The sequence below is a fragment of the Sminthopsis crassicaudata genome, chromosome 5 (genome assembly GCF_048593235.1).
Source record: "Sminthopsis crassicaudata isolate SCR6 chromosome 5, ASM4859323v1, whole genome shotgun sequence".
Classification (NCBI taxonomy): Eukaryota; Metazoa; Chordata; class Mammalia; order Dasyuromorphia; family Dasyuridae; genus Sminthopsis; species Sminthopsis crassicaudata.
In genome coordinates this window covers 119,671,357-119,699,079 of record NC_133621.1, presented here as the reverse complement: position 1 = coordinate 119,699,079, position 27,723 = coordinate 119,671,357, and the positions used below count along the sequence as shown (strand labels likewise).

General features: G+C 32.6%; 1 pseudogene; it reads left to right on the top strand.

The window, feature by feature from the left end:
- The first annotated feature begins 14,814 nt into the window (after positions 1-14,814).
- The window catches only part of LOC141543897 (cyclin-Q-like), a 54,548-nt pseudogene continuing 41,639 nt past the window's right edge, over positions 14,815-27,723 (top strand).

The window sequence follows — 27,723 nt, the reverse complement described above, 5'->3', positions numbered from 1 at the left end:
ACTGACCCTAATTTATAGGAAACCGAACCATTCTCCAATTTATAAATGGTCAAGGGATATGAACAGATAATTCTCAGATGATGAAATTGAAACTATTTCCATTCATGTGAAAGAGTGTTCCAAATCACTACTGATCAGAGAAATGCAAATTAAGACAACTCTGAGATACCACTATATACCTGTCAGATTGGCTAAGATGACAGGAACAAATAATGATGAATGTTGGAGGGGATGTGGGAAAACTGGGACACTGATACATTGTTGGTGGAGTTGTGAAAGAATCCAGCCATTCTGGAGAGCAATTTGGAACTATGCCCAAAAAGTTATCAAACTGTGCATACCCTTTGACCCAGCAGTGCTACTCCTGGGCTTATATCCCAAAGAAATACTAAAGAGCGAAAAGAAACATATATGTGCCAAAATGTTTGTGGCAGCTCTTTTTGTTGTAGCTAGAAACTGGAAGTTGAATGGATGTCCATCAGTTGGAGAATGGTTGGGTAAATTGTGGTATATGAAGGTTATGGAACATTATTGCTCTGTAAGAAATGACCAGCAGGAGGAATACAGAGAGGCTTGGAGAGACTTACATCAACTGTTGCTGAGTGAAATGAGCAGAACCAGAAGATCACTATACACTTCAACAACAATACTGTATGAGGATGTATTCCGATGGAAGTGGAAATCTTCAACATAAAGAAAAACCAACTCACTTCCAGTTGATCAATGATGGACAGAAATAACTACACCCAGAGAAGGAACACTGGGAAGTGAATGTAAATTGTTAGCACTACTGTCTATCTACCCAGGTTACTTATACCTTTGGAAGCTAATAATTAATGTGCAACAAGAAAATGGTATTTACACACATATATTGTATCTAGGTTATATTGTAACACATGTAAAATGTATGGGATTACCTGCCATCGGGGGGAGGGAGTGGAGGGAGGGAGGGGATAATTTGGAAAAATGAATAATAATAAAAAAAAAAGAGTATGCTTATTTGATAAACCTCCTCAACCAATTTCTTGATTTTGTTACATGCTAGTCATGTGTCCTGCTTTATGTTCTCATAACCCTACTCACAGAAATCCAAGGTTTTCACCTAAGCATCCAATCTGTGATATCACTCCAAAAGACACTTATATAAATACTTTTTAAAGTTTCAAAGGTTTTTTATATGCCTTGAGGCTTGTCATTAGAGAATTTCTAGTTTTCTAACTATATATTATGTAACCAAAGGCAGTTAGGCGGATAAGAGAGCTATGAGTCAGGAAGACCAGAGATCAAATTCAACTTTAGAAACTTACTGCCTATGTGCCTGTGAGCAAGTCACAACCTCTGTTTGTCTCAATTGTCTCAACTGCAAAGTAGAAATAATAATAGGATTTAAAGTTGTTGTGAGGATTAAAATGAGTTAATGTTTATAAAATACAATACAATACCCAATTTTTATTATGTAATATATAAATGTTAGATAAATTATTATTATTATTATTTTTAATTATATCAATGCTCTTGGGCATCCCAGTTTTTGACTTAACAAAGTGTATTTGGTTATAGCAGCCCTGTCTTTGTCACTGATCACTGTTTTCCTTGGTATGCCACATAACATATCTGTGCCTCATTTCCCTACTGATAAGAAATTGACATATCTAATTTCATAGAAGTTATGTGAAAAAATAAAGTATTTATGCAAAATTGCTGTAAGTAGTATGAAGCAATATGCAAATTCAAAATACTAAAGCTATTCTCGTGAATATGAATAAAATAGGCATTCAAAGTGAAAATTCATGTTAAAAAAAGGCTTGTCAAAATAAATCAAAGTATTTTCTCATGAATATTTGAAATGGCCAATACATAGGCATCTTTCCATTTGTACTAATTTTGGTATTTTAAAAATTCATCTGTTGACTTTGACTAGTCAAGTATAAACCTTTTAAGGATTAATTTTCTGTATAGTACAGTACCATTTTGGAAGAAAAACCAATTTTTAAATGTGGATGCTAATAAAAAGGATAGACCGGGAGAATTTACTTATCTATAGGGAATAATCTTAAACCAAAATTGAATTTGTGGTTGACTTTAAGAAAGATACAGTATTATATAAAATATTTTTCCTTAGCTGCTTTTGATCAGGCCTGATATACTGACCAGTGGCCATTTCAGTCTAAGTTTCCAATGTTTAAACTGTAACAGGGAGAGCTCAGTGCTGTCTTAAAGAATTCCTTCGTGCTGTCTCCCTTGGACTCTAATGTGTTGTCACTCCATGTGGATGAAATATTATATCTGAGTGCACTGTTTCCATTTGGGAGCAGGACACCAGCTGTCTTCTTGAATTTCCATGGCACTTAATCTAGCTTTAAGCTTGGTTAGCTTTCAATTCATAAGGAAGGTAACAGTGCTGACATAGGGTCACATTTTCAGCAAGGTCCCTGAGGTAATGAAGTGCAGAATGGATGCTAATAAGAAGAGCTGCACAGCTAATTCCTGAGTCACGTTCAAAAAGGGACTTGAAAGAATATTTTTTCAGAGCAATGTGAGAAATGATCTGAAAATGAAGTTAAGTTGGAAGCTTGTAGAGTGTTATGACATTGGGTACCCCATGTAAGAAGATTTAGGAAGTCTGTCTTCAGAGTTTGCAATGTTAAAAAATAAACACTATGATATCTTTATTTTGAACATTAAAAATATAAATAAAGTAAGAAAAAAGTTTATTGTTCTACAACTTTATTTACATGTTGTTTTTGTAACATTTTGACTTATATTTGAAGATTTAATGTAACTTGCCATTAATATTAAAACTGTTTAGTTTTAAAACATATAAAGGCCTTATAAAAGTATAAAATAAAGAGTGCATTCAGAAATTATCAAAATTAAATCCATTACAAATTAAATAAAATAATGGATCTTTGGTAAATAAGGGATTTAATCAAGATGGATACTTCTTCCACCAAAACAGATTACAATTTCACCATACCTCTTTCTGAATGGTTCTTGATTTTGTTTCTCATGACAAACACAAATATTTTTAAAGTGAATGTGGGAAAATCCTACATTCATTAAACTTTTAAAAAGTTTTTAGCAAAGTAATGTATTTTATGATATAGAACATAAATAGAAATTTCACATGTTGATGATGTAATTGCTAATAATAGTCTCATAGAAGCACTGTGGCATAGTAGATGTGATATTGTCCTTAAAGAAAAGAAGATCTGATTTCAAATCTTTGCCTTATACATACTAGCTATGTAATTATGAACAAATCACTTCTTTTTGAGTGTCCAAAGGCACTTTATAAGAATATGCTATAGACAAGTTGCCCGTTTTTGTAAGTGTAAAAGTAGTTTCTAATTTGCAGTGTCATACCTATAAAATGACAGGTCAGGACAAAAAAAATTCTAAAACAACAAAAACAAAATAAAAGGAAAGAGAAACAAAGATTATAAAACTTTTTATTATGGTAAATTCAAGTACATAAAGCCATAACACATTTGTTCCTGATTCTTTTGATTTGAAATGGTGATTCTCATACATAAAAATTATGTAACATAATTACTTATATAAAATTGACATTGTTTATATTTTCTAACTATATTTCCAAACTGACAATCGTTTTTAAGGGTACAAACATTTCCTGCTTGTATTTTTTATCCTTTCTATCTTTTTAATTTTCAGGTCCCAATAATCTCAAGTTAAAATGCCAAAGTCCACAGGAACTAAGCCAAAATAATTGTCACAGTTTTTTTGGTCATACATAAAAAAAGTACAGAAAAGAGCTAAGTTAGAGTCAAATATCCCAAGAGGTAAGTGTCAATTCCAAAGGTATAAAGTGAGTAAGACAATTTCAGATAATGGGCAATAATGGTTCAGCCTGGCATCTCCATATCTTTAGCCTGCCTCTATCTGTAACTACTTCAGGTACTAACAGATGGATTTTTATGGTAGCATTGTTGTGAGTGGATTAAAAAATCAGATAGACTAATAAGTAAATAAGTTAGTGCAAGGTAGCCATTTTTGATTTTTGGTTTTAACCACTCTTTTTTCTGAACCTATTCTCAGGCATATGGGTAGGGGAGATGAGCCAATAATCCTATTCTGGCTCACCATGTGGTATCTTAGATTCATCTAGTTTTGAAGAAAGATTTAGATATCATGAAGAAACCTGTGGGTTTTGAAGGTCTGGTCTTTTTTGGCAGGATATTCCTAATCTAATCTCCTTACAGTCTATTACTTGGTGCTAGCTCCCACTTCTGGATTCTAATGGGAAATGTTCAAAACTTCAATCTTTTATGTAACTTCTGATTGATATTTATTTTCTTGTTTATAGCCTCAGAGAGAAGAAACCAATCAGATGTATCTGAAGAAGAACCAGTTTAATAAGACACCAGATGTTTTTCCTGGAGAAAAAAAAGACAACAGGTTGGTGTAAATTATTCACTAAATCCTGTGGCTGAATCATGGGGCTATGTATCACAGATCTGTCATGCAAGAAGACCTTTCTGCTGAAGACTGAACAGATCTGATTGCACAGTCATACAAAGAGCCATACCTGATATGGGTCTGTAATTGGTTGTCTTCTGTACTATTCCAGACTCCACTTGGGTGAGCTCTGTCTTAGTCATCTTCAATAATCCTGATGTTCTCCATCTAGCTCTTCCAAGATTCGTCTACAGTTAAGCAAAGTGGCAATCATGACAAATAAAACTCTATTGCTTTTAGTTTATAATTATTCTTTAAATTGATTTTGAATCATTTGATTGTTGAATGATGTCAATGACCAAGAATTTCTTAATCTGCTACATGATAAACATAAACTAGATCCTGAGGATTAAAAGACAAAAAATGTCTTTATCTTATAAGATCATATATTCTAATGTGTAGCTCTAGGAATAGACCCAAAAATATTCCTACTGCAAATCTTGTCTCTAGTGATTTGCCTTTTGTTGATTAATTCTAATTCATCATGTTATGCAGCTTCTTTGTGCATAGTTGTTTGCATGTGGTTTTCTCATTAAACTGTGAATTACATAAAAGCAGGAACTATTTGCTATTTATGTTTCTTTATCTCCCCAGTAATTAGTACAGTGTCTAGGACATAATTGATGCTTAATAAATGTTTATCAACCATGGATACATCTGTTCTTCATCAGTATCAGAGGGACATAATATTTTTTAAAGGAAGAGGTATCAAAAATTGGGTCTATAGAGATTAAAATCATTCAAGAAGCCTTACAAAAAGATATACTTAATGAAACACACATTGTTCCATCTTATTTATTGTTAGATGTTTCTTAGGCAAATAGAACATTTTTCAAAAACTGAAGAGTCTTCATGTCCAGAGCTAAGGTATTAAAAAGGGGGGAAAGAGACCTTACACCAGGACATGTGAGTTTCCAAGATATATTGTCAGAAAAGGAAACAGAAAATGCAAAGCATTTGAGAGTTCTCTTCTGAAAATAGCGCTCCCCCATTTGTTACTGAGATTATGTGTTAGCAAAGACAGTTGATTCATATAAAGTTATTAATTAAATACCTTGCCATAAAAGTACTTTTGGGAAAGAGAAATCAGGAAATCTTTAAGGGGAAAAAATCATATTGCCCATGAGATACTATCATTTTGTGAGTATTAGGGAGTTAGGATATTCCCCCCCAAAATCCCTGCAAAATGCCAAAATAAAATAAAGTGAATAAGGTACTTGGACTAAGCTTGGTACAACCAACCATTGAATCTCCATTGAACCCCGGAGATAGCAAACAAACCAGTTTTCAAGATTTTTCCTAGACACTCTCCCATAGCAGAGTAATTCTCTTATTGAGGAATACAAAGTCTCGACTAGATTTAGAACTGAGATTTGTAGGAGTCTAGGAATTTTATACCTCACATAGAGGCCATTAAACTGTTCTAGCACTATTAGTCACTTTGCAAATACAAATGTGAAATAGGGACTGGTTAACAGAGCAAAAGAATTGAGTGCACAAAAATATGTATGTAAATACACAATAATTAAATACATACAATTCTCTTTCATTCCTTCTCTTCCTCCCCTCCATCTTTCCTTCTTCCTTTTCTTTTTCATACGTTTTTTTCTCTTTTCTTTTTCTTTTGCTCAGTAGGAAAGGAGAATCCTTTTTTTTTTTTTTTTTTGAGTTCTACCTCAATCTCACACCCAACCCAATTTACACCCTGAGGCAAGCAAGATGTACTGGCAAGTACATCAGGAGCTATCAAGGTCAGTGAGGACCCATAAGAGTGGAGTACTGCTAGCTTCCTTGACACAAAACCTATGAATATCAAAAGATTGCTCCTCTGAGCTGAAAAATAATACTGCAGCCAAAGCAGTGACTGGCAATTGCTACAGAACAGCCACCATCTTTCACCTTACCATCACCCACATATTTACTCAATTCACATTAGCATGAGCTACAGATGGTCTTGTTGCTTTTCTGCTACAGAAATCTCAGAGCCATGGGAATCATTGAATACTTAACTTTTCTTAACCAGAGTTTCAGCCCTTCATGTGAAAAACTGAAACACACTGAATATAAAATGAAGAGAATAAAGGACAAGAAAAAGTAAGAAATATCAAGGCCTGGAAAGGGAGCTGCAGAAAGAACACAAACAATCTTGTCCTGTGCCAGGTCAGTGAGCTCTGTACACTGACCTGATCCCATAATGATGAGGAAAAAAAAAAAAAAAACACAACACTTTTTTAGAGAAAATAAAGGGCCTCTCCCTGCTGGTTTTTTAGGGCATAGTGCATTGCTTCTAGAAAGAAGATTTTTTTTTATTATTTGATATAGTAATATCCAAATGCTATAAAGTCTGCCTTATAAATATAATTGCCTTCATAGCTTCTCTGAATTAAAGAAGAGATGATCCTACCAATAGGAAGTTACTATTCCTCTGTAGTTATGATTATTAATTGTTCTGCTGCAGCAGCTCACGTTAACTTTTGTGTGATGTGGAGGTGGGGGAGTGTAGGAGGAGCCTGGTTGAGAAAATATCTTCCATACAAAATTAGCCTTTCAGCCCCTGAACAAGAATCTCTCTTATTTTTCTTTTGCCGCTGGTTTGCCCTCATTTTCTCTCATAAATAGAAGAGTTAATCAGGAAAGACAAAAGGCCCTTTCTGGCATAATGACGAAAGGGAGGCAGAAAGGAAAGACAGAGAAGCTAGTGTTTTACTGCTCCCATTGACTTTCTCTTGTTTGTTAAACAGTTTAGGACGAAACACAATTTCTAGGGTAAGCATGATAAACATTGGCTTCTGATAAAGACATGTAGAATCCACATGAAACCCAAGAAAAATCCTATTGGTAAAATTTGTTTTTTTATTTATTTTTAGGTATATCAGTGTTCCTAAAAGAATATGTCCAAATACAAATCTCACTGGAGAAACACTGGGGGCCTTAGTGAGAAATCTTTGTCAGGGGTTCATTATTTCTTCAAACACTGATATTTTAAGTGAAAATTCTAATAAATATATGCATACAATCTTTTAAGGTTTCTAATATCTTGATCTGTGGAACTTTCTGGGATGTAATACTTTATTACTAGTAGAGCAGAAGAATAAATGCCATAGGCCCACCTACAGAAGGAGAGCTTACTTTGAGGGACACAATGTGACCAATAGAAATGATTCTTTAGTGCAAAACTTGTTCTTCCCTTTTCCTCAATGAATTCAACAAATGAAGAACTCATTATCTTTTTCCAAAATCTAGCTCTCTTCCATAATTCCTCACTTCTGTCAAGGGAACCATCATTCTTGGAACTTTGGCATTATCCTCAACTCTCCTCTCATTCTCAACTCACATATCCAACCACCTGCTCCTCCATAAAATGTCTTGCTTCTCTGTACTCACATAGCCATCTCACCATCACTTGCTTAGATAATTGCAATGTCTTTCCAATCCTTTTTTCCTGCCTCAGATCTCCACTTACTCCAGTTTATTCTTCAGACTATAGCTAAAGTACTTTTCCTTAAGTAGAAATTTGACCACTTGCCTCTAGGGTAAAATGTTTCTTTCACAGCCTGGCTCCAACCCATTTTTCTAACTTTACCAGACATTGCAGTCTCTTACACTCACTCGGTGATCCAAACAAACTTTACCTTTTCTTTGTTCCTCACTCATGATACATTATATTCTATCTTATCTTTGCATTGGCCATCTCATCTCTCTTTCTTCAAGACACAGATGATATACTGCTTTCTACATGAAGACTTTTCTGATAATCCCAATTTCTTGTGCTATTCTCTTTCCCCAATTACTTTATATTTGTTTTTAAACATGTATTTATTTATTTTCTTTGCACTTATTCTGAATGCAAGACCTTAATGTCTCCTCTAAGGCTCATATATAGGTTCCTAAGGAGTAGGAATTATTTCCTTCTTTGAATTTGTATTCCTTAGTTCCTATGTGCCAATGTCTGGCATGGAGTAGGGAATTGATAAATGTTTCTGATCAATTGTGTTTGTACTTTGTACAGTCTCAAATTGCCTTCCTAAAAGCTTGATAATCACCTTATGCTAAAAGTAAAGGGCTTCCCTAAGGAACACCTGGATCTCACTAATTGGAGGGCAGAAATAAGATGTGGGATAAATGGTAGTTCTGTTAATCATAGGCTTTACATATTCCGAGTCATCCATGTACAAACATCTTGATTGTGTCCTGTATTTGAATAATAACTTCTGGATCAATGTTCTTTCATCATGCTAGAGCTCAGAGGGAGTGTGACTATGCCTGGGTAAAAATTAGCATGAAAATTTATTTTGATCAAATCTCAGTTGGAGCTCACACTATGTTCACTCACACTATGTTTCTGCTGGGTTTGTTTTTTTTTCTTTAGGATATATTTAATAAGTTGCAGCCAGACATGCAACGGCCAAATCTTGCTCCTAAGTGGAACTATAACAGAGCAGGCAAGAAGAAACAAGGACCAGATATGACTTGGTGTTTTCTTCAAGAGCTCTTAAAGATTTTCATATAGGTATCAAAGTTGTTTTTCTCTGTGCTCTTATTTTTTTTTCTCAAAGGAGAAATCCCTTGGCTGTGTTTCTGTTATGCTCCAAAAATAAGATGAGTGAAAAAAATATCACCCAGTCAACACATCTTATAGTGAGCACTAGATTGAAAGTCAGAAAGATCTGGATTCAAATCCTAGCTCAGATATCTATTAGCAACATGACACTGAGCATATTATTGAAACTCTATTGCCTCACTTTCTGTAAAATGATAGTTGGAATGGATGGCCTCTCTAATGATATTATGAACTTGATTGAATTTTATTCTTCTTCATTAAATTGACTAAGCGCAATTAAAATTGGTTTGACATTCTGTAGTTATTACCTTCAATTTTCACAAAATTTCATCAAAACTTTTTTATTTAAAAGAAAAATAAACCTAATGCTTCCCTTCTTTGAGCTGGTCATAGTGATTTTGCAACCTTTTTGCTTACTTCAGTGGTAAAAATTGACATATGCAATACTGGAGTCAATGAAGTACACTGCATCTTCTAAGCCTTCACTAGCAACCAACCAGATTGTAAGTGGGAAGCCAGCCTTCCCCCAACTTGACTTCTCATCTGTTCTTCTTTCTTCTATTTCCTCCCATTCTTTCAATCCATGACAAATTTTAATGAAAATAAATGTGATAGATTTAGAGCTGCATCTTCAAAGTCATGAACCCAATTCCTTTACTTTACAGATAAGAAGTTCAGAAAGGTGTGATGCTCACCCACTGCCATATAAAAAGGAGCAGAAAATAAGAGATCATTAAATGCAGGGCTGTTTTTGTTTCATCCATTTGCTCCCATGATATGTGGCACAATGACTTATTAGGAAGAAGCAGGTAAAGATGAAGACCCTGGAAAAACAATAGTACTTTGAGATTAGACTCAGGATTTCTGAACTCATGTGACTGAGGGTGCATAATTGATTGGTTGACTTAGAAGGGAAAAAGCAGCATTGGAAGTTCTGTAGCTTCAATGTTGGTCAGTAGTTCAAGCTTGTCAAGGACCTAGTTATAGCTTTATGGCATTGACATATGCATGGTGATGAGGCCATATTGTAAATTCAATCCCCTACACAAATCAGCAAGTTTCTTTAGTTCCAGAACTATAGACTATATTTTAGCTATCCATTATACACTGGATAGAAAGACTCCATTTCTGGAGTCAGAAGACCTGGTCTCTCCTATTGCTTCTGATGTTGATCAACTGTTTGACTGGACAAATAACAACAGTCTTTCTAGGTCTCGGTTTCCTCATCTGAGAATGAGGGGTCTGGTCTAAATGATCTCTAACACTCTTTTCAAGCTCTAAAATCCTCAAGACAAAACTGGCTTACATCTTGTTTTGGGCAATAAAACAGAGTATAGATAAATTATTCCAAATGCTACTTTATTGAAAAAACTCAAAACATGCCCATATAATGATGGATCAAGGGTATTATTTTCTTTTATGAAGGCAGGCATTTTTTTACAATAGCAATCTAGGATAAAAATATTATGATGCTCCATATGAAAAGCATTCCATCAGTTTTGAGGATCAAATTTAGCAAAATAATCATATTTCCCATGAGAATTATCTAAAAATCTGGCAAAGGCACGAATGGTGGATTGATTTTTTTTTTAAAAGATTTCACTTTGTTGGAAAGGCTGAGCATGAGACAAATGCAGTATTTATCTAAATCAGTCACTTAGAAAGAATCAGTCACAGACAAACCATCTGATGTAGTCGAGGGCACAGGAACATACCATTGCAAGTACATGCTCCTAAGCTCCTTAGTCAATAGCAGGTGCTACAGAGCAATTAGTTTGCAGCAAAGCAGAAATATAAGGCATTAGAAATATGTCTGTGTAAAAAGAAAACAAGTCTCCTGGAATGTTCTAGTATTTTCCAGAGATACAGAAGCCTTGGTTAGAAATTCTATTAATAGCTGAGAACACAAGTCTCTTCTTCAAAAATCACAATTCATCTTTAAATCTGAATTCTATTATTAAGTCATCTGTACTTACAATTCATCTGGTTTCATTGATGGAACCAAATTTATTTCAGGATGATTTATATTGACAAATGGAAAAGTATTTCCTTAATCCCCAGATCATCAGAAGAACTGGTCTCAGGAGGAGAGGAAGAGAAGGAGGAAGAAAAAGAGGAGAAAAAGGAGGAGGAGAAGGAAGGAAGAGGAGGAATAAAAGGAGGACAAGGAGGAGGAAGAGGAAGAAGAGAAGGAGATAGAAGAAGAGGAAGAAGACGAGAAGGAGGAGGGAGAGGAAGAGGACAAGAAGGAGGAGGAGGAAAAGGAGAAAGAGTAGGAGAATGAGGAGAAGGAAGAGGAGGAGGAGCAAATGGAGGAGAAAGAGGAAGAAGAAAAAGGAACTCAGTAATGATATAATATTATTCAGAAACCCATTGCGAAGGAAGTCATCCTTTCCCAATCATTCGTAAGAGATGAATGGACTAGTGATTCACCTCAGCATAGTTATTATATCAATGTTTTCTCTTTAGTAATTTAAAAAATACTGCTTTGTTTTACAGAAAATATGGTTGCAAACAATGCAAAATTGCTAAAATATTCTTATAAAATACATTTTTACACATAGGATAAAGAAAATATCATTTCAATATCCTGTTTGGTATAATGAAGTTATTTCCATCTATTGGCCCAAATTAATATTATTTTGCTCATGTGCATTCTATGAACTCTTGGAAAAGAAAGCATGTCTGCTTTAACAGGAACATTCACAAACCTAAATAGGTAGCAGTCATCCTCTTTATTATACCATTTGGTATAATATTTATCTCTAGTACTTAATTATTTTTACTATGTTAAATAATCATCATACATACTCGATATTCTTTTCAAAATGTATTATGGGAATTGAGTAATACTGTATAGTAGAATAAGGATCTAATTTAGAGTTATAGAATCTGAGTTTCAGTGAATCAACAAGAATTTACTAAGTATCTGCTTTTTACTAGATAGATGCTAAGTATTAAGTGTACAAAAAAAAATGAAATGGTGTCTACCCTCAAGGAATTTACATTCTATTATTAGAGACAATATATATATATATATATATAATTCAATATGAGACAATTTTTGGGGGAATGGGGGAGTCAATAAGGTTTGAATTACAGCTATGTTAATTACTACCTAATTCATCTTAGGCACCATTTCAGTTTCCTCATCTGATATATAAGAGAATAGGGTTCAAAGTTTCCTTCCAGTTCTAAATTTTATGATTTTCTTATGAAAACTATTTCTGAGCTACTGGCAAGTCAACCAGGAATCATAGGACCTGGATTCAAGTTCCAGTTCTACAACTCACTATCTGTTTGATTTTGGAAATTTAACCATTCTGGGTTACAGATTGTTCATGGAGATAATAGCCATTCTGTCTACTTATTTCCCAGAGTTTTGTAAAGATTGAAGGAAACAGTGTATGTGAAATAATTATTAAACCTAGTTCAAACCCATGTAAACAAAGAATTTAATTCACAAGGAATAATTAGTCAATTTCTGTTTAAAGACCTTTATTAATGAAAACTTATAAATCTCTTGTTTCACTCAGGTAATTCTAATTGTTCAGATTATTTTCTTATGTTGAACTGAAATTTTCTTCCTTGTAACTTGTACCTATTGTCCTAGATCTGCCCTTCAAAGCTAATCCTTTAGCCATATGACAACCTTCCTGTAAAACTGTAAAATATTGTGCCAATAAAAATTACTATTATTATCAAAAGATCTATGATATTTCATATATCTAAATTTGCAAGGAAAAAGCTAAGATGATTGTCACAGGGAGATGAGTCTTTTAGATTTTCTTAAAGTTATCCAACATTCAATGTAGGTTGGAACTGTGACAATTTGTTTGAATCTATATTAAGCATGCAGGAAATAATGCTAACAGCTAGCATTTACATAGCACTTTAAGGCTTGCAATATACATATGCTGCCTCATTTGGTCCTCACAACAATGTTATGTGATAAATGCTATTATTGTCCTCATTTTACCGAAGATTAAATTAAATAGTTAAATGATTATCCAGGGTCACACTGCTAGTAAGCATCTGAGAGAGGATTTTATAAGAACAATCTTTTGTGAATCATAAACTCTATCATAAATGCATTGATGTTATTAATTCCTGCTTAATTGTGACAGTTTCATTTTCTGCTTCCCAACTCTCCAGACCAATGACTACAAATCCCATGAAGAATATCTCTCTAGCAATTCAGAGAAGCATCTGTCCTACAAGCATTAATAGTAGGGTGTTGCCTGGTGCACAAAGAGGTTAGGTGACATGTGAGAGGTAATACATTCAACAACATGTCAGAAGTTGGAAGTGAATGCAAGTCTTCCTGACTTTTGCCTCTGAATCTCCTAATCCATTGATTCTTGATGGTATGACATAATAAAATTAAATCTCTGGGAAACTGAGATCTTGCTCAGGATCAGTATATAATCCAGCAAAGCAAGTTTTCTACTACTTCCAAAAATAGAGCCAAAGCTGTCATTGATGATATATAACCAGAAAATAGACATAACGGAAGTAACAGGGATGACTTTTACAACGTGAAAAAATGTAAACATGTTTTCAAAGTGAAATTCAGCTGCAAGAATTTTCTGCCATGGAAAGTATATCAAAATATAAATGTATTGCTTAAATTCCTATAAGGTTATCTTTCTATTTTAAACACTAGACATTTGATTTATTGATATTATTTAGGAGAAATATTTGAGTCATCTCTTTAGTGCTATTGGTATTGCATTATACATCTTCTTCTCTATTCACAAACCAGGTGGGAAGTTAGGTACCAGGAGAATTGAAAACCAGAGTAAAATAAATAGAAATTACTTCACTACTCAAGTGTTGTTATACATCAGATTAAACATGTATTTTTAAAAGGACTACTTTGTTCCATCTGTGAGAAATTCAATTCCATTTCCAAAAACAGTTTAAAAATAATTTATGGAACAATTTTACTCTAAACTGTGAAAAAACATCTAAAGCAGAAAGAGGAAGAAAGTAGCCAAATAAGTCATTTGTTTCCCTTTTGAAGTGTTTCTAGTGCTATGGGAGTAAGGTCTTTGGACAGAAGATATTATGATGAATATTTTCCTATCTAGGTAAGATCCAACCTTCCCCCTGAAAAAAAATCTGAAATTAGGTGTATCTGGTAAACTTCTTTTATCACTTAAAGCTGTTCCATTCCTCTTGGAAACTGTCTCCTTACTATTTTTCTCCTTGTATAGTTCAATTTTTTTTGAAAGGCTTTCAAGCTCAATAGTTCAATTCCTTTTCTGATACTGGGTTTCCCTTTTTCCCTCTTTTAGATAGAGTTTCCCTATCTTGTCCAGGGTAGCACAGTAGCTACTCACAGATCTTTACTGAATGGCATGGGAGCTTTGATCTGCCTTTTTTTTTTGACCTGGGCTTATTGTCCCTGATGGATCCTGTATCCAGATGTTCACAGTCATCAATGCCAGACTTCTTTTATGTATTCAATCATGCACATACTATCAAGAAATCCAGAGTTCAAGAGATTCACAAGCCTCAGCCTCTGTGATAGCAGAAATTATTTAAGTATGTCTCCATGCCTGACCTAAAATAGCTTAACTCCTTTAGCTTATTTCTTTTACAGAAATGGATAGGTGAATTTTCCCCTCTTCTTGTTAAACAGCAGCTGCCAGAGAGTAAAATATTTTGAACAAAACAATTTTTTTTTCTCTCTAGTTCACACACAAATTGTTTGACTTTACCAGCCAATTTTGTGTTTATATGCTATACTGAATGCCCTGTGTTCCAAAATGTCGACTTGGCCACATCATAATGATTTATCTGCTAGAAGAGAGGTGGATAAAGATGCCAGTAACAAGAATGAGGGTAAATATTTGATATATGGAATAATATAGAGTATTTGGTTTAGAATCAGGAAAACTTGGGTTCAAATGCTACTTCAAAATTTTAAACTAAAGTAATTCTTTGTTACATCTAGCAGAATTGCAGAGATGAAGGAGGAAAATGGCAAATATAGGAAAGCAGGGACAATAATGCACTGCTGTTGGAACTGAGAAGTGATGCTTCCATGATAGAAAACAACTTGGAGCTTCCAAAGTCACTGTCCCATGTAACACTTTGAGCTAGCAATAATATTACTAAGCTTACTTAACACAAAGGGATCAAAGAAAGAAGAAAAGGAACTAGATGTACAAAACATTGATAGCAGATTTTTTTTTCCCACAGAACTAAAAAGCTATTATCGATTTCCATTTTTTGGGAAATGGCTATGTTTTAATGGCCTATGAATATATATTATTACAACATATAAAATGAAGAAATGGACAATTTCAGAGGAAATTGGAAAAAACAGTGTATCTATATCCATATATTTTCTCATTTAATCCTCACAACAAATCTGGCACTTACATATTATTGTTATACCCATCTTATAGATGAGAAAACTAATGACATCCTCAGAATCACATAGCTTGCATCCAAGGCAGGATTTGAATTCACATTTTTCTGACTTAGGTCTTTTGGTAGATTTGTGGTAGTTGAAGATGGTGGGACAAGAGTGTTTCCAGATGTGTTCAGATGGTTCACATAAGTTACTTTTATCTTTGTGCTATCCAAGCAATTCAGTGCAATTCAACACAGACTTATTAAGTGGGTTGCGTGTAAGACATGACTGTAATGCAAAATTGGCACAGAGGAAAAGAGAAGATGATTTGGGATTAAGAAAAGATTTATGAGACTTAATTAAGAAAAAAAATATGAGGAATGCTTATGTATATACAGGCATGCATGCATACATACATGATAAATATCATGAAAATAGTCTTAAGGGCCAGAAGATAAAATCAACAAATAGCTTTACAAAAATTAGAAGTTTCTGTATTTTAGCCATTTTAAAACAACTCAACACTGATATTGACACTCTTTTGGAACCATGCCTTTGTAGAACAAATGTCTAAAATCAATATTATATTGGAATGGTAGGGGTGACTGCTAGAAATACAGAAGTTTAGACAAGAAATACTTTTTTAGAAAATGTTGTATTCAATTATGGAATATGATTGTTCTATAAGAAATGACCAACAGGATGATTTCATAAAGGCCTGGAGAGACTTGCATGAACTGATGCTGAGTGAAATGAATAGGACCAGGAGATATGATGATTAATTCTGATGGATGAGGCTATTTTCAACAATGAGATGAACCAAATAAGTTCCAATAAAGCAGTAATGAACTGAACCAGCTACACCCAGCGAAAGAACTCTGGGAGATGACTATGAACCACTACATAGAATTCCCAATCCCTCTATTTTTGTCTTCCTACATTTTGCATTTCCTTCACAGGCTAATTGTACACTATTTCAAAGCCCTATTCTTTTTGTACAGTAAAACAACTGTTTGTATACATATATTTATTTAATTTATACTTTAACATATTGAACATGTATTGGTCAACCTGCCATCTGGGGGGGGAGGAGGGGAAAATTAGAACAAAAGGTTTGGCAATTGTCAGTGCTGTAAAATTACCCATGTAAATATCTGGTAAAAAAAAAAAAAAAAAAAAAAAAAAAAGAAAGAAAATGTTGTATTCATTTTTGAACATGTCAAGCTTAAAATATCTCTAGGACATGTAGTTTAAAATGTCCAATAGGCAGTTGATAATATTGGACTGAAGCTCAGGAGAGAGATGGGCTGGATATATAGAAATAGGAATTATCAGCATGGAAATGATGATAGTAGAACTCATGGGAGTTGATATTACTGAGAGAGACAGAATAGAGGGAGAAGAAGGGACAAGTGAGTACCTTGAATAATATTTGCAATTAGAGTATATATATATGCAATTAGAATATATATATATATATATATATATATATATATATATGTATGTATGTATGTATATGTATAGTATATTGAGGAGTAATCAGACAGGTAAGAGAAGAACCAGAAAAGAGTAGCATCATGAAAACTCAGGAGAAAGTATCTAGGAAGATAGGATTGACAATAGTGTCAAAAAGAGAAGACAGGTTGAAAAGTAATTTTTAAAAATAAAAATACTTTTTAAGTCAAAGGAATTACACATTAACTTTTTCATTTTAGCTAAATAGAAAAAAATACATTTTGGGGGAATAAGGTACATTTCTAACTCTCATAAAGATACCCAACACAGTTAACCATTAAATATAATTTAATAATCATGTCAATAAACCTTTGGATTGCTTTAAGTACTCTGATTTGTTGGCCATCCCTGTTTGGGAACCTTCACATAATCCCTTGTGTTCTCAGAACTTCTCACTATTGCATTCTACTTAAGCTGACTTTCTAGTGTTTTAGTGTAACCTACCCCATCCCCTTCATTGCTCTTGACCTTTTCCACTCTTTTTTTCCCTCCACATTGATACTTTTTTGTTCTGCTTCCCATAAATAAGATCAAGCTCTCTGTTGATACTTTTTCAAATGGCTTTTTATTTTGAAAGGAAATCCTTTTTCAACTCCCTAGTTGACTCTGTCACTTGCCAAAATGACTATTTCAGACCTTCTCTTCTTTCAATAATCTTATCTTCACCTTTTACCAAGAAAATTGAAGCTATTAGACAAAGATTCTACTTTCTCTTCTCCCCACCTCCTCAGTTAACTACTCTTTGAATATTTAATAGCTGGCATTTGTATAAGTTTTTTTTTTCAGCTCAAAAAGAACTTTACAAACATTTCAATTTATCCTCACAATAATCCTGAGAGATCAGTGCTATAATAATATAATTTTACAGGTGAGGAAACTGAGACAGATATGGATTAAATGACTTAACCAAAGACATACAACTATTAAGTGACTTTTTAACAAATTTGAACTGTGGTTTCCCTGACATTTAAACTGGTGTTTTATTTGTTGTAGCACCTAGATGTCTCAACATCATTTCCTACTATTTAATCCTTAATTCCAGTCTCTGATGCAGAAATGGTCTGGTTCCCTACCAAAGCCAATCCCTCTCTATATATATTGTAAGCATGATCCCCTCCCAACTTATCTACTCCAATAGATTGCCCTTACTACTACCCCTCCTCTAATCTTCATATTTTACATTATTACTTCCAAAAATAAAAAAATCGCTTTTTATATGCCTTCCTTAACAATGACCATTTTATATATTATAGATATAAGTGGTTCATTTGTATTTAACCCTTGGTGTAAATTTTCTTCACAGTAAAAGGTTCCAAAAATAAAGAATACGTTTTCAAAGTGTGGAGGAATGATTCACTTGGGTAATAGCCAGTCACTTGGATAAAATTTGCATAACTCCATTTTCCCATTACTGAAAAGGTCAAATCTCAAAGCTTTAATAATGCCATTTTCATTCACAGAAGTTGTTTCTGACAAAAGCAATCATGTCATGGAGTGCAAAATGATCACTAATTCCTTCATCTGTCTTTATTCACTACTCTGGATCTTTGCCCAACAAGGCCAAAGAGTCATTCCTCAACCCCCTACACATGCCCAGTGTTAACATGTTATAAAATGCTAGGTAGTCTTTTTTAGAAAAAAAATGGCATGATAGTATTTTTTTTTATTATTATTAAAACCACTTCAACTGTTAAAACTTACATCAGTTGCAATGAACCAGAACCTAACACTATTCCCTGTTAGATATGAGTTATTTTCCATATACATACACATATATACTCATGACATATATACATACACACACATACACATACATATATATGTAGGTATATACAGTTTATTTGCTTAGATTTAGGATCAGAAAACCATACCTGTGTTTGAGACCTTCTTCTATTCCTTTGTGTGATCTTGGGAATGTCACATGATTCTTCTGGGTGTATTTCCTCATTTTCAAAATAAGATTGTTAATAGTTGTGCTACCTATCTGATAAAATCATTGTTAAGACCAGATGATGTAATAACAATACTTAAATTTTGCAAAATGTTTTAAAATATTCAATCTTCACAACAACTTTGGGAGGCAGAACCTATCATTATCCCCATTTTACAGATAAGAAAATTGAGGCAGGCAGAATCTAAGTAACTTGCTTAGAATCACATTGTTTGTAGTAAGTGTCAGAGGTTATATTTGACTTCAAATTTTCCTGATATTCAGGATTCTATCCACTATCATTTACCTGCCAAATGCTGTATACACATATGCTAAATATCACTCTGTGCATATACTATATGTATAGTATATATAGTACATATTACTATATATTGTGTACATATTTGTATATATGAATATATTCACCAAATCTTATATGAATAATACTATATACTATATTATAGTATATACTATATTATATGTGCATATACTATACATATGGTATATGTAGTACATATACTATATATGTACATATTTGTATATATGAATATATCCACCAAATCCTATATAAATAATACTATATAATACATATGGTTAGATAGCTCCTTCCTGCCCCCTTATTTGGTTTGTCCCTATGATTTCATTGATGTAGGGAACTCCTAATGATGTAGGGAACTCCTAATGATGTAAATTACCACTGTAAATCAAAAATTATTTTGTAAAGTTTACATTTAAAGAATTGCCTGGGCTCTGAGAAGTCAAAGTATTTAGCCAGTGTTAATTTAATTTATTTATTTAATATTCCCCCCAGTTATATTCAAAACAAATTTTTTACATTTGTTTTTAAGATTTTTGAACTCCACATTCTCTCCCTTATCCACAATTAATAAACCACATATGAAGTTATGAAAAACATTTCAATAAAAGTCCAATAAGAAAACATAGATCTCCCACTCTAATGAAAATAAAACCCCCAAGAAAAATTAAGCTAAAAAGAAAAATAAGGGCAACTAGGTGTCACAGTGGATAAAGCACCAGCCCTCAAATCAGGAGGACCTGAGTTCAAATCTGGTCTCAGATACTTAACACTTCCTATTTGTGTGACCCTGGGCAAGTCACTTAATCCCAGTTACCTGAGAGAGAGAGAGAGAGAGAGAGAGAGAGAGAGAGAGAGAGAGAGAGAGAGAGAGAAAATGCTTCAATCTGTATTCAGATCAAATCAGTTACTTCTTTAGATGTAGATAAGATTTTTCATCATAAGTCCTTCAGAGTAGTTATAGATGATTGTACTACTGAGAATAACAGTCATTTACCACTGTCATCAAAGATCATTGCTTTTATTTTATATACACTATATTTCACTTTGCTCATGCAGGACTTTCTAGGTTTTTTTATCTTGTGAGCTTCCTGCTCATCATTTCCCAGAGAACAATAATATTCCATCACAAACGTATATCACAGTTTATCGAGCCATTCCTCAATTGATGGGCATTCCCTCAGTTTCTAATTTCTTAGCCAGGGTATAGCAAACATAGAATTTGAAATCTAGTTCTTTTATCAAATTACTCAACTACACTAATTTCTATTATATTTTATAAAAAAAAGGTTCTTCACAATATCCCTGTGAGATAGATAGTACAAGGAATTATTATTATCTCTGTTTTATGAATGAGAAAATTGAGGCTTGATGAGTTCATGATGGATCCATAGTCACTTTTTTTCAGCAAATCAATATGTCAGAGATCAATCATTTCATCTGTGTGAAAACTTTCGTAACTGACTGAAATCCTTCTGTAACAAATTATCTTTGAGAATCAGATGCACACACACACACACACACACACACACACACACAGCCTATGGTCATACAGTAAAAATCCAAATTACAGAATCAGATCTTTAGATAATTAGTCCTAATGCTTTTCCCACTACATATATCATACTTCCTACAAAATAAAGAGGTCAGGACAGCTTTCAACATCTTTGCAGTCGAATCTGAAGTGGTTTATAATGTCAACTATAGACACAGAAAAAGTTCAGATTCACAAGGAAATATGATATAATAGAGATTAAATGGAAATAGATTTTTAAAAAGAGAAATTAGCTGGGTGTGGCCAACAGTAAGACTCTTGGAAGCAATTTTCACATGAAAAACAATGGTCAAAGAAAAATGATCTACACAACATATTATAGCTCAGATGCCATAATGGCTACAGCAGTGGGTCAGAATTAGCAAGACCTGAGTTCAAGTCCAGCCTCAGACACTTATTAGTTGTGTGATTCTGGTTAAGTCATTTAACCTCTATTTGCTTCAGTTTCTTTATGTATAAAATGGGGACAATAACAATACATATCTCTAAGGGTTGTTATGAGAATCAAGTGAGATAATATCCATAAAGTATTTAGTGCCATACTATTTAGTTCCCTCATTGTAGAAGTGCTAGTTGACCTCATTCAGATCCCAAATCCCATCTAACTTTAACTCTAAGTTAAGATCTTATAATATATTATTAGTTTCCACATACTAGATTCTAAAAATTCTAAAGAGGAAAAAAGGAAAATCTTAAATAGCCAGTTAATTCAACTGGCTTCAACTTCAATATTATACAAAATCAAATAAACATTAATGAATTTATGTGTTTTACCCACAAAAGAAGAGTAATAGAAATTGAAGCGTAGTCCTAAATTATTAAAACATTGTAGATAACTAGAAATAATAATAATATAAATTATTTCAGGGAAGAGGGTGGGGAGGACAGGAGAGAAAAATATTTGCAAACCTCTCAGTGTCATTAAAAAGAGGACAGTCTTAATACTTTGGATTATTTAAATGAAATTTGGAAAAAGCCCCAAATAAGATACCTCTAGGTTTAGGTGTCATTGCATTAAAAAGAAATGTTTTCAGTTTCATACTTTTAAGGTAATAGCTCCCTATGTAACTTTGATTTATATTGCTTCAATGTATGTGTAGGGTTTTCCATTTTAGGCTATTCATTTTCATTTATAATAGGGGTGATTTAAAATGATAGATAAATCTCACCAATCATTTGACTCTTGCTTCTTTTCTTTTAAAAATTCTCTGAGTATGAGTTTAAAATGATTCATTGACTTCTCTGCAGAAATAGGAATAATACTAAGATGTCCACATTGGAGGTATTCATTGGTGCTTGGTTAAATACTAATTTATTGTAAAATAATAATAATAAATAATAGATAGTAATAATGGCATTTTTTCAGTACCATACAGTGATATACTAATAGTTAGAACTAATTAGTTCAAATAATGAAAGTACTCACAGTATTCAACCAATTATTACATTTTAAACGTAATTATAACTTCAGTACAGCAAATTCAAATCTGTGTGACCATTTCACTGGATTCATTAGTTGCAGTAATTGAAACTTATCTGTACTTTGAAATAGCTCTATGTAAAGACATTTAGGAAATATATTCATACTTATTGTCCGTTATACTTTACCATTTTTATGCACTGCAATAATATTTGTCACCATGTGTATATATTGTGGGTACTTGAATGAATCTGTGTGTATATACATGTTTGTGTCTGTGTGTGTGTGTGTGTACATGCAGGAGATATTATTAGCTTGACTGAACAAAGTGTTTTAGGGATACATTTTGTTCTACTGAGTTAAATTATTTCATAATAAACAAGCAAATATATATATATATATATATGTATATACAATATAATTTGTACTTTTAAATTAATTATTTTAGTGCAAAAATGTGGTCTGCTGTGGAGAATATTTTGCAAAAGTTTTCAGTGAACTTTTCATAATTTACTAAAAATACTTTCAAAACAAATTATAGACCTCTCATAGATATTTTATTACTATAACCAAACATTTTATATATATATATATATATATATATATATATATATAGTTACTGGAATTGTCTTGATTTTTTTTTTTTTGTAAATTAGTATTATCTTCAATTTTTTTCTATTATGAAAAACAGGTAGATAATTTTTGGTGACAATATAGCCACTGTACAAAATAGAAAAATTCATTATGTCTCCTATCTGGCAAGACTATGGAAGGCTTAAACAATTGTTTCCCTGTGTTGTACTACAAATATCATAATTAGGTCCTAGTTTCAAATAACAGGGAAAATTTGTCATTAAATTGCATTTGCGTAATTCAGGAACTGCTCACAATGCTATCTAGCTACATTCTCTAAAAGTTTATGTCACTGTCACATTCTAACACTTCCAGAGACCATAACATATTAAAAATTGTTCTGGCCTAAACATATCTGTTGCCTGTCTTCCCTGATTCCACATAACAACAACTATTTAGGGACCAAAGTTCCTATAATTGGCATGAAATCTGTCATCTTTCCAAGGGATAAAGCTACAAAGACCAGACTCAGTCAACAAGCATTTAAGGAATGTCCATTATGTTCTAAACATTGAGGACTTATATTCAAGAGTAGACAATCTCCCTATTAATCATGAAGATAGATGAGACAGGGACACACACAGTCACAAGAAATATATAAATATAATAACAATAAACTTGAGGGAGAAGGGTGGGTCCAGATTTGAAGAGTTTGAGGATCATCTGCTAAATAAGAATATTCTCAAGGAGATAGGTTTATGCAAGGAGAGCAGGCATACAATGTGGGGTTAATAAAAAAGAAAGTTGTTTATGGGGTAGCTTGGAAAAAAGGACTAGAGCTAGAAGTGTGAAAACTCATCTGGAACAATAGGTTGAGACAAGGAGCAAAGAAGATTGGTATTGTTAGGTTAGAAAGTATTAATTGAGATATAAATGGACATGACAGAATTCAGGAAGAAGCTTTTAAAATTAGATAAGAATTTTCCATTTCTTCAAAGGGAAAATGGGAAACAATTTTAGAACAAAAAGGAATGGGGTAATATACAGTTAGGAGAGACCATAAAGAAATTGGCTAGGATTCAGAAAATGATGGATTAACAGGGTAGCACTTAATAGCATCAATGGATCATGGGAAACTAACTCATTAACTAGAGAGAATGAGTTTTTAATCTGGAAGTCCATGAACTTTTAAATAGATAGGTAGATAGATAAATTGATAGGCAGACATATCTATAAACACATTTATATATTTCAACATAATTGTTTTCTCTTAAAATTTTGTGTGATTTTTGTTTTATGCATTTTAAACACTATTCTGAGAAGTCCATTGACTTCACCAAACTCCCAAAGAGGCCTATGATGCACATAAAAATGGTTAAAAACCCTGAGAAAAAAATCAAAGCTCAAAATCCACATCAATTAGAAAAAAGGTCAAGGATAAGAAGAAGCTCAAACAATTACATTAACATGACCTATTCAAACAAGACATTGATACTGAAAAATGGGAAATAGGTAAAAGAAATATATTAATTGCAATATTCTTATATTTTCCTTATAAAGGTTTAATTGATATAAAAAATTCTGCATTCAAAGGGCAAAAAGAACCTAGAGATATTCTTAATTCTAAGCCCTTTATCCCCTTGACAAATGTAGAGAGATGGTAATCCTATTGAGATAAAAAACAGAACTGAAAAGAGATCTGGAGAAGAATAGAGAATTGGCAAAACTCAATAGAAATGAAAAAAAAATCTTTTTTTTGGGAGGAAATGAGGATGATGGTTAGATATGAAAGGGAAAAATGTATCAATATTTCTATAACAATTTTCATCATTAGTGATAGGGAATGCCAAGTCCCTAATGTGTTCCATGAAAAAGTAAAAATGGAAGTATGAAGTCAGAGTAGCTGATCAAAGACAAGTTTATACCCTGAGGAAATCCAGATAAGAAGAGACATACTTTTCAAAGTTATGGGATGATTGTTATAAAACATTTCAAGAAGACATAATAAAATAATGGAAAAAATTGAAGGTAATACTAATTTACAAAAAGGTGAACAAGAGAATTCCAATAACTATATGTATACTACTTGAATATATTAATAAAATATTTATGGGAAGTTTATAATTTGTTCTGAAAGTATTATTGGTAAAAATATGAAAAGCTCAATAGAAAACTTTCACAAAATATTTTTTACAGCAGACTGTATTTTTACACTAAAATAATTAACTTAAAATACAAATTACATGGTATATGTGTTGCTTGTTTATTACAAAAATAATTTGTCTCAGAGTAAAATGTATCCCTAAAACATCTGTCCAGTTAGACTAACAATATCTCCTGCAATTATGGTGTTTAATGTGTTTAATAGGATTCCCTGATATATCCAGCTGCAGAGCTACTTTGTAAAACAAGTCTCTGATTATTAACAATATATAAGGTGTAATACAGTGAGAGGTATGCTGATGAGAAGTATTCACCATCCTTATGGAGGAGGTCTCTTCCAAAATCTAATTGGAAAAGGTATTGATTGCCTTTAGGTTGTAAAGTGTTTGTTGGTGACATCATTCTGACTTCATCAAGACAAGCCCTAGGGCCTCCTCAATGACATCCATGCCAAAACAATATACATCATTATAATCTATACAGGAAATGAAGAAAAAATGCCTGATAGGAAGCTGTATGGTCAGTACACTGAGTTTGTATGTAAGTAGCTATATCTACTTAGAAAAACACTATAAATAGTCAATAAGTTAGGCTCAGAATTGAAGAAGAGGAGAGAAATTGGAACTTCATCTAGACAATTATGGACTCTGTTTAAGAATTACAAGTTTCTAGTCAGTAGTACAAAAAATATGAACATTCTTTTAATGGTTCTCTGGATTATGACTCTTAAATCCCATAATATCCAAAGTATAACAGTAATAGGCAATAGAAAGATGCATTTTAAGTATGAGTGGAATGTTATATATTTCCACTGACTGACCTATATTGAGGAAGTTAAATTGATAATGTTAAACTTGAAATTAGGAAGACCTGATTTCTAATCATGATTCAGATACTTACTATTTGTATTCTGTAAATCACTGTGCTACTGTAACCATCTGTAAGTCACTTCATCTCTTTCAGCCTCAGTTTTCTTATCTATAAAATGGAAGTAATAATAAAATAATATAAATAAAATAATAAAATTCACAGGGAATTTGTGAGGATCAAATCAAAGGAAGTAATATCCATAATTCACTTTATAAAATATATTATATTTATATGTGTATCTATCTATAATGCAATTTGTATATATATATATATATATATATATGTAATACATATTATATATTATTATTATTATTATTATGACATATAACTATTATTATTATATGCAGGAAGTGACATAAGATATACCATGGAAAATATATAATGGGAAATGTAATTGATCTAGTCATATTGTGAGATTAAGATATAAAAGAATTTCTGATTAATTACTCAACTAGGACTCACAGATATAGAGGAAGACTTTCTACAGAAGATTTAAGGAAGAATGTGATTTGGAACTACAAAGGAGATAAATCATAGATAGATAGCAAGCTATGCTAATGAAGGCAATAAACTCAATCAATGAGATCATGGATTCCCTGAAGTAATAAATAACCTGTTAGAGAACAGATTATCAATTCCAAAAGAATCAACTGATTCTATCAGAAAGGAGGAAATGTTCTTTGGAAAGAGAGAGAGAAAAACCAGTACTGCTCACTTTGCAAAGAAGTGATTTTTCACTTTGAATTTCTTAGAATAAAGCTAATGGAAACAAAGAAAAAAAATATGTTGACATAACAAAAGATCATAAATTAGACAATAAAATATATAGAAAAGATCATACAGTTAAAGTTATACATTCGAAACAAAGGAGGAAAAATTTTATTAAAAAAACTCAAAAAAATTTAAGTTCTTTATAAATGTGAACCATATTAGAAAAAGGAGGCAGTTTCAGAATAATAGCAAAATCTTACAATAGCAATGTGGTAAAATCAGTGACAGACATTGGTTCTATAAATCTGACTTCAGATTTCAACTCTGAAATATAGGACATGCACAATCCCTCTGGGGCTCAGTTTTTTCATATCTCAATTGCCTTACTAATATTTTGAATTCACATCATGGAGAGATTTTGGGAAGAAAGTCTATTATAAATCTTAAGATACTAATAAATATGAGTTACTGTTTTAAAGCATGAAACATTTTTAGTTTAATGATATAAATTTATATGTTACATTTCTTACTTTAAGCACAATATTTCAATATTTAGAAAAGTCTTCCTGACCAAATGTTAATTAATAGGAAAATAATTAGCTTTCTATTTAAAAAAACAATTCCTCAGTAAGCAAGATGACCACATCTACCCAGCACCAGATGGGAACCATCAGTGTAAAATCTCAGTCTCCTTTAGGGGAAGCTTGGGACAATCTCCCCTTTGCCCTAAGAGTAGATATCAATCTTTACAAAAGAGCAAAAAAAGCAAAAAGAACCCTGATCAGAGATAGCTGTCCTGGAGACAGAGAATAGACCTCAAACCTTGGGGATACTAAAGGTAAACATTTTCAAAGGAAGGCTCAAAGGGTGATATAAGTTGTTTTCCAACTCAAAAGGGTATCTTGGAAAAATTCAAAAAGGATCTCAAAAGAATATTAGAAGAAAAATGGGGAAAGGAATTGAGAGATTTGGAAAAGGAAACAGAAATTGTCTGAAGAAAATTACTCCTTAAAAATAGATTTGATAAAATGGAAAAAGGAAACAATTCCTTAAAAAATAGATGACAAAATGAAAAAAAGAGAACAACTCCTTGAAAAACAGAATTGGTAAAAGAGAAACTGAGAACGATTCCCTAAAATAGAATTGGTGAAATGGGAAAAAAATCCAATGAACAAAACAACTCATTTAAAAGTTCAATTGGCCAAATGCAAAATGAGGTAAAAAAGCTAACTGAAGAAAATCACTAAAAATTAAAATTGAACA